Source organism: Periplaneta americana, chromosome 16 (genome assembly GCF_040183065.1).
Source record: "Periplaneta americana isolate PAMFEO1 chromosome 16, P.americana_PAMFEO1_priV1, whole genome shotgun sequence".
Taxonomy (NCBI): domain Eukaryota; kingdom Metazoa; phylum Arthropoda; class Insecta; order Blattodea; family Blattidae; genus Periplaneta; species Periplaneta americana.
Genome location: NC_091132.1, coordinates 113108328 through 113115028, shown reverse-complemented (window position 1 = coordinate 113115028; position 6701 = coordinate 113108328).

Here is a 6701-nt window from a genome sequence, read left to right as displayed (position 1 = left end):
GATTTACTTTTAGAATCATTTATTTTAATCCTATGTATTAACACCCAGTTATAAATTTTATTCAAGTCTGTTTGAATAGCATCCACATCTGAATTATTTCTAATCTTTCTATAGATAATGCAGTCGTCGCAAATAGCCTCATATTTGATGTAATATTCTCGCATAAGTCATTTACGTATATTATAAAGAGTAATGGCCCCAGAACGCTGCCCTGTGGCATCCCTGAACTTACTTTTACAAATTCCGATATTTCGTGATCTACTCTAACTCTCTGGGTTCTACCTTTTAAGAATTCTTGGATCCATAGCACCACTCTTTTATCTATTCCTAGCCTACTTAACTTATCTATTAATATGTTATGTGGCACCAAATCAAATGCTGCACCGATTCGTCCAACTTTATCTACCTCTCCAGCTAGATCCTGAACCAGCGACGTAATTTGACTATCACATGGAAAGCCTTCCCTAAAACCATGCTGGCGGTTGTAAAACCAGTCTTTCGCATTTAGAACACGACGAATATAATCCGATATCAAATGCTCCATGACTTTACATACGACAGATGTAAGACTAATCGGTTTGCAGTTTCCGACATCTAATTTATTTCCACCTTTATGTATGGGTACCACTATAGCTGATTTCCAGTCACATGGAATAGCTGCATTGTTTATGGAGGCATTAAATATACGCCTTAAATATGGAATCATGGCCTCGGAACCTAATATAAGAATCTCTGTAGCAATACTATCTAGTCCTCGAGACTTCTGATTTTTTTAATTTCGTTATTCTCTCTCTAACCCCTTTGGAAGTTATTTTGAAAGTCGAATTTGGTTCACATTCACGCTTTGTGACACAACCACTCCTCTCAGCGGCATTATTATTATTATTATTATTATTATTATTATTATTATTATTATTATTATTATTATTATTATTGAAAACCGATATGAAATACGAATTTCATAAGTTGGCCTTTTCTTTATCATCAGTTATACTTAGTACAAACGAAAACTCCCCCTCTCTTTTCACTTCTATCCTTTCTGAAGACCCTATAATCCAACCTAAAAATTTTCGAGTCATTTATGTCTTCCGTAAGCAATGATTCAGTCCCAATTATTACATCTGGATTATAAACATCGACATAAGATTAGTTCTAATACTTCGGCAATTAACATGCAGTAGTCTTAATAGGCCTGTCCTTACTTAAACATTCTGGATCTTCGTGGCACCTCGTCGTCACTGCTGGTCTCCGCCGGCCGCTGATAGGTCTTGGACCTCACCGCCTGCTGGTATCCCTCGACCTCTCAGACCGCTGGTAGACCCTCGCCTCCGCCGATGGCTGGTAGTCCTTCGGTCCCGCTGCCCGCTGATGGGTCCTCGATTCCGCCGCCCCATGCTGTAGAAACTTCCCGCGCGAAGAGGGATCCCATTTCTGCAGCTCCCCTCCGATTTAGGTGGATTCCGTCTCTTCCAAAGCATCTGTCGTCTATCCAGGAGTTTGGATCGACGAAACGTGCACCAAGACACTCCGCTACCCACACGTCCCTTCGTCTGACGACTCCACTGATGATTATCCCAGCTGCCGGATAGTTCTTCTTCGTTTCCATCACCAAGTCATATACGTCTGCCATGATGTAATCAACATCTCTTCACAAATCGTTTGTTGCTACGTGAAGCACGATGTTCTCCGGATCCCCTCGTTCCTAATTCTCGATTACGCTTGTCATCTCTTTCACTCTAATCCCAGGGTAACACTCTGTAGCCAGCTCCGGTTGTAGATTTCCTACGTGTCGAATGATGGAGTCTCCGATGATAACGCTTGCCGCACCATGCTTCTTCTTTTCCTTCTCTTCACCATTTTCCTTTTCCCGTCCCAACAATTTATTTTCTTTCTCCAAATACTTGATTCGTTGCTCCGCTTTCTCTAGCTTCTCGCATAGCATCTTCACCTCGTTCCGAAGACCGATGAGCACCCTATTGCCTGCATCGTTCCCGCAGTCCTTGCACAGCCACGTTTCTTCTATCTGTTCCGTCTTGATCTTCTGACAAGTCAGATGAAACCACTTCTCATACTGGTTGCACAGCACGCGTACTCATAAATTCTTTCTGCAGCTCCCACACTTGACATTGGTTGCCTCGTTGCCGCTTGCTGGTCCTGGACTCAGTTCGGTACCACCAATAACACTAGTAAACAGCATTTCTTGTGCCGACAAACAGAATGCTGATTATTATCAAGTCTGATGCGCTGGTTACGAATATGTAATCAGATTTTTCCATCACGTCAGGTTTCCGAGCACTGCAACAATGTTGTATTTTATGAATAGCCATAAATACAGTGCTAGCGGGAAGTAACTTGTGGAATATTTAATATTGATGCAACCATAATGAAAATTGTGTGTACATGTAAATCATTAAATAGAGTTTGAACTTTTGCGCGTCCGTAGTATTGATGGAGGCCGTGAGGGGCGGTTCGCACAACAATAGCAAAGATGGTCGATCACCTGTTTTTCGCGAACGAACTGCACGCTATGAAGTGCGGAATTCCGTTGTTTTCGTTCGGGGATGGTGCCATACAGAGAAAGGAAGGAATGCCACAATCCTCTCCAGGGACAATGAAGAATTGGAAGCACGGATTCGGGGCATTATCACCAATGCCCCATCCAACTTCCTCTAGAAGACTGTGGATTCCATTACGGGCCGCTTGTGGAAATTGGTGGAAGCCACATGAGCCTACATTTAATTTCGATGTATGCATACGTATTCCCATTTAACAAGGTACACATGAAATAAATTTCAATAATTTAGCTTCGTAAATATAGAATTTATACACATTTTTCAATGCCTAGTGTACATATACCAAGTCCCTCTTCACTTGACATATCTGAATCATGGTTTGTTGATACTTGAAAGAAAATATAGACTTACAGGGTGCCTGGTAATGAAAATAGAGACAGTCAGTCTGTATTTTGTTTAGTTCGGGTGTAGAGGTTTTGTTAGTAGTGTGAACTGTTCTGTGTGAAATGAAATGAAGAAGCAAAGGCGTAGTTGTAAAAACTTTCCGAACCAATGGTATGGCGTGAACAAAATAACCACAAAGATGACTGTTTATTTCTGTTTAACCAATGTTGCTGAATTTTCTTAAAACAATAAGAGACTCATTCAGTTTCCTAATCTCCTATCAGCTATAAGACCAATACCTCACGGAGAAAATTTACCTGTTCCCATTCCACCTTCTACATGGCAAGAAGTATCGGAATCTGACATAACATCATCTGATAATGTGGAGCGCTCTATATCAAGAGATGACGTCTACATTCCAGATGAAGAGAGAGAAGAAAATCCACATTTAATAACATAGGTGGAACTCAATGATCTGGTACGTGATTTTTACTTAACTAAACAGCTGACTGAGCTTCTAGAATCTCGTCTTCAGGACTGGAAGGTCTTGGATAAAGATACTAATGTTTCAGTATTTAGAGACATAAATAAGGATCTATTACCACTTTTCATAGTTACAGATTCTGGAGTTTGTACTTGCAGCGATGTAAATGGACTGATTAAAACTAGGTATTACACATAATGCTGAAGAGTGGCGCTTATTTATAGATGCTTCTAAAATTAGTCTGAAAGCCGTTTTCTTACACAATCTTAATAAACTTTCCTATATATTTGTAGCATACAGTGCAGCAAAGAAAGAAACATACGAAAACGTGCGCCGTATTCTTGAAGCCATTAAAATATGAAAACCATTGTTGGCATATTTGCGGGATCTTGAAGTCTTCTATATGGAATGCAGATTGGATTCACTAAATATGCTTTTTCTGTGCCTTTAGGACAGCCGAGATACTCGACATCACTATACAGTCAAGGAATGCCAAGAAGAGAAGATTTCACTCCTGGAAAACATAATGTAAAATTTAAACCTTTAGTTGACCAACAAAAAATATATCTCCATCCTTTACACATTAAATTAGGGGTCATGAAGAACTTTATGAAAGGTATGGACACAACAGGCAAAGGTTTCAAATATCTACAAAGAATATTCCCTGTCTTGCTGCAAAATTAAAAGAAGGAATATTCATGGGACCTGAGGTTAACAAATAATGCGTGATCGATTTTTTTTTTAGAAAAATTAACTCCAAACGAACTTGCAGCATGGGAGTAATTCAAAAATGTTGCGAATGAATTCCTCGGCAACAAGAAGGAAGAAAATAATGACAACTAGTTCGAAGTCTCTTTCAAAATTATAAGAATTTTGGATACAGGATGTCTGTCAAAATTCACTTCCTGCATTCTCACTTAGATTTTTTCCTAAAAACGTCGTGCAGTGAGCGACGAACAAGGGGAACGCTTTCACAAAGACATTTTACAGATGGAACAGCGTTATAAAGGGAGACGGGATCCATCTATGGTGAGTGATTACTGCTGGTTCATACAAAGAGAGAATACTAAAATACACACAAAAAAGTGTTTTAAGGCGACGCCTACCTTCCATTACGTAAATGTAAATAGCTATTTACATCATTATAACATGAAGGATACTTTATTTTTAGTACTAACACCACTATAATAGTGAACGTCTATGTTTATGCATTCTGCATTAGATAATAAAAATGTGGAACTGCTTAGTTAGTACTGAACTTTTCAGAAATGGAATAAGGGTAATAATTGAAAATCTGAGGGTGCTGCTGAAAAATGGGTTCCATTTTTGGATTAAGCATGGCAAATATGTGGATAGTAACAATGTTTCATTTCGGCACAATTTTCAAAGTTAAAATTTGTTGACTAGTCTAATTAGTAGTATCGCGATCACTACGTGAAAAAAAAGACACTCAGCCAGACCTGCCAAAGCTGTCCCTTTCACTCCCCGCCGCATCCTTTACCTTGCCGCCCACCTGCCTGTCCTACCCCGGTACAACTCCAACTCACAGCCCATTGTTCTCCGCTGCGTAGAAATGCGTTAATGCGATGTGGACGTTAATTTTATTCTATTGTTTTACCAGACTATAAGTTTTGTCGTTTCATTTCACGTGATGTAGAAAGAACATTTTCAGGGTTATTATGTCACTAAAGTTTCATACAATCATGAAAGAAAATTAATTATCTATATCAAATCGGTTTGAATTAAATTTGAAATAGCCAATAAGGCAATAATAAGGAATTATTGTGACTTTCTTCATTAATCCCAATAACTTCAATATTTCTCATTACATCGCCACTGTGGGGTCCTGTACTGTGATATTCGTAAGTTGGACGGTTCTTCCGTTTATGCATATTTTAGGGTTTTTAATGCATATAATTCTCAACACTGTTTTCTAGTCAATTTCTCTCATTAGAAAACTACAACAAGAAATGTTTCTTAATTACTAAATTTCTTGAAAACATTTAATTTTCATAGTTTTTGATTTAATGTCGCACATAATTTTATTTCAAAAATGTAGGCCTACATGTAACTGTGAAATATGAACACACTATCTAGCTGCCAAATAATAATATTCACTATCCTCATAGAAATTAGAACGGAATAGTGTTAATGCTTAGAGGTGGACGATTAATTAATTAACCCACACCCGACCGATTTACACGTAGGAAATACTTGATATTCCATTCAATTATACAGGATCATCATTTTATTTTTACTTCAACTTTTATTGTACCTGAGTTTTTGAATGTACTTCACTCCCACCCCTTCTACTCCACACAGAACCAAGGACGCAGTACTGAGTTAGTGAGTATAGTACGTTTCAGAAATATGTTCGCGTTTTCCAATGACGAAAAATTCCAACATTGAATCATATTTTCGCACAGGTACTGTCGTCCGTTTGCCTACGTCGCATCCCGATTTCCCCCCACCTGCTTCTGCTCTCTCCATTCTAAAGTCTAGTGGCTGGCCTATCTTAACTCTTTTCCAAAAATATTAATTTCTGTTAGGAATTAATTGGACGTCTACGTAATAATATGCAACTGTTTAAAATAACTTCAATAAAAGGACATCGTTAAGTAATTAGCTATCACGTGATTCCCCCCTTTCTACGATCCTGTGGCATAACCACTTGGACGGACAGTAGATAGCATGTCTGAGTAATTTTATCTGTGCGGGTCGGGCAGAAATGAAGACTGAATTTACTGTACGTAAGGTACTCTTTTATAGAGTAGGCACAGAATTATTTTAATATGAGTTACTAAGTATGAAGGACGAAATTGGTAATTGGAATTAGATGCAATAGTCTATAGTGCGATAATAGGCACAAAAGAGCTGAAGCCTGTATCGAAATGAACGGTCACCATTTTCAAAAATGAGTTTATATATCCATATTATGATTATTTTTCAATTTAACTTCATTCTCTATATTGTACGCTAATGTGCTGTAGACAGTATAATATACGCTGCATAATGAATACGTTCCCATGCATAACTCAGTTCGTGAGTAAAAACACTTAGTCTATTGTTAATACTGTACTGTATTTTGATTAAACAAAACCTAATGAAAATTATCAAATTCAAAATCGCGGTATTTCCTACTTCACGTGAATGGATGAACTACTTTTCTTCCCTCCTATACCTAGTAAAGTGATTTGTTTGTATTTTACGCCAGTACCATCAAACTCCAGTTGTGGAAGAAGGTATCAAACTGTGTTTCCGGGTCTCAATCATTAATCCAAAGGTATAGCCAGGTTAATATTAAAAATGTTAGTAAAAAT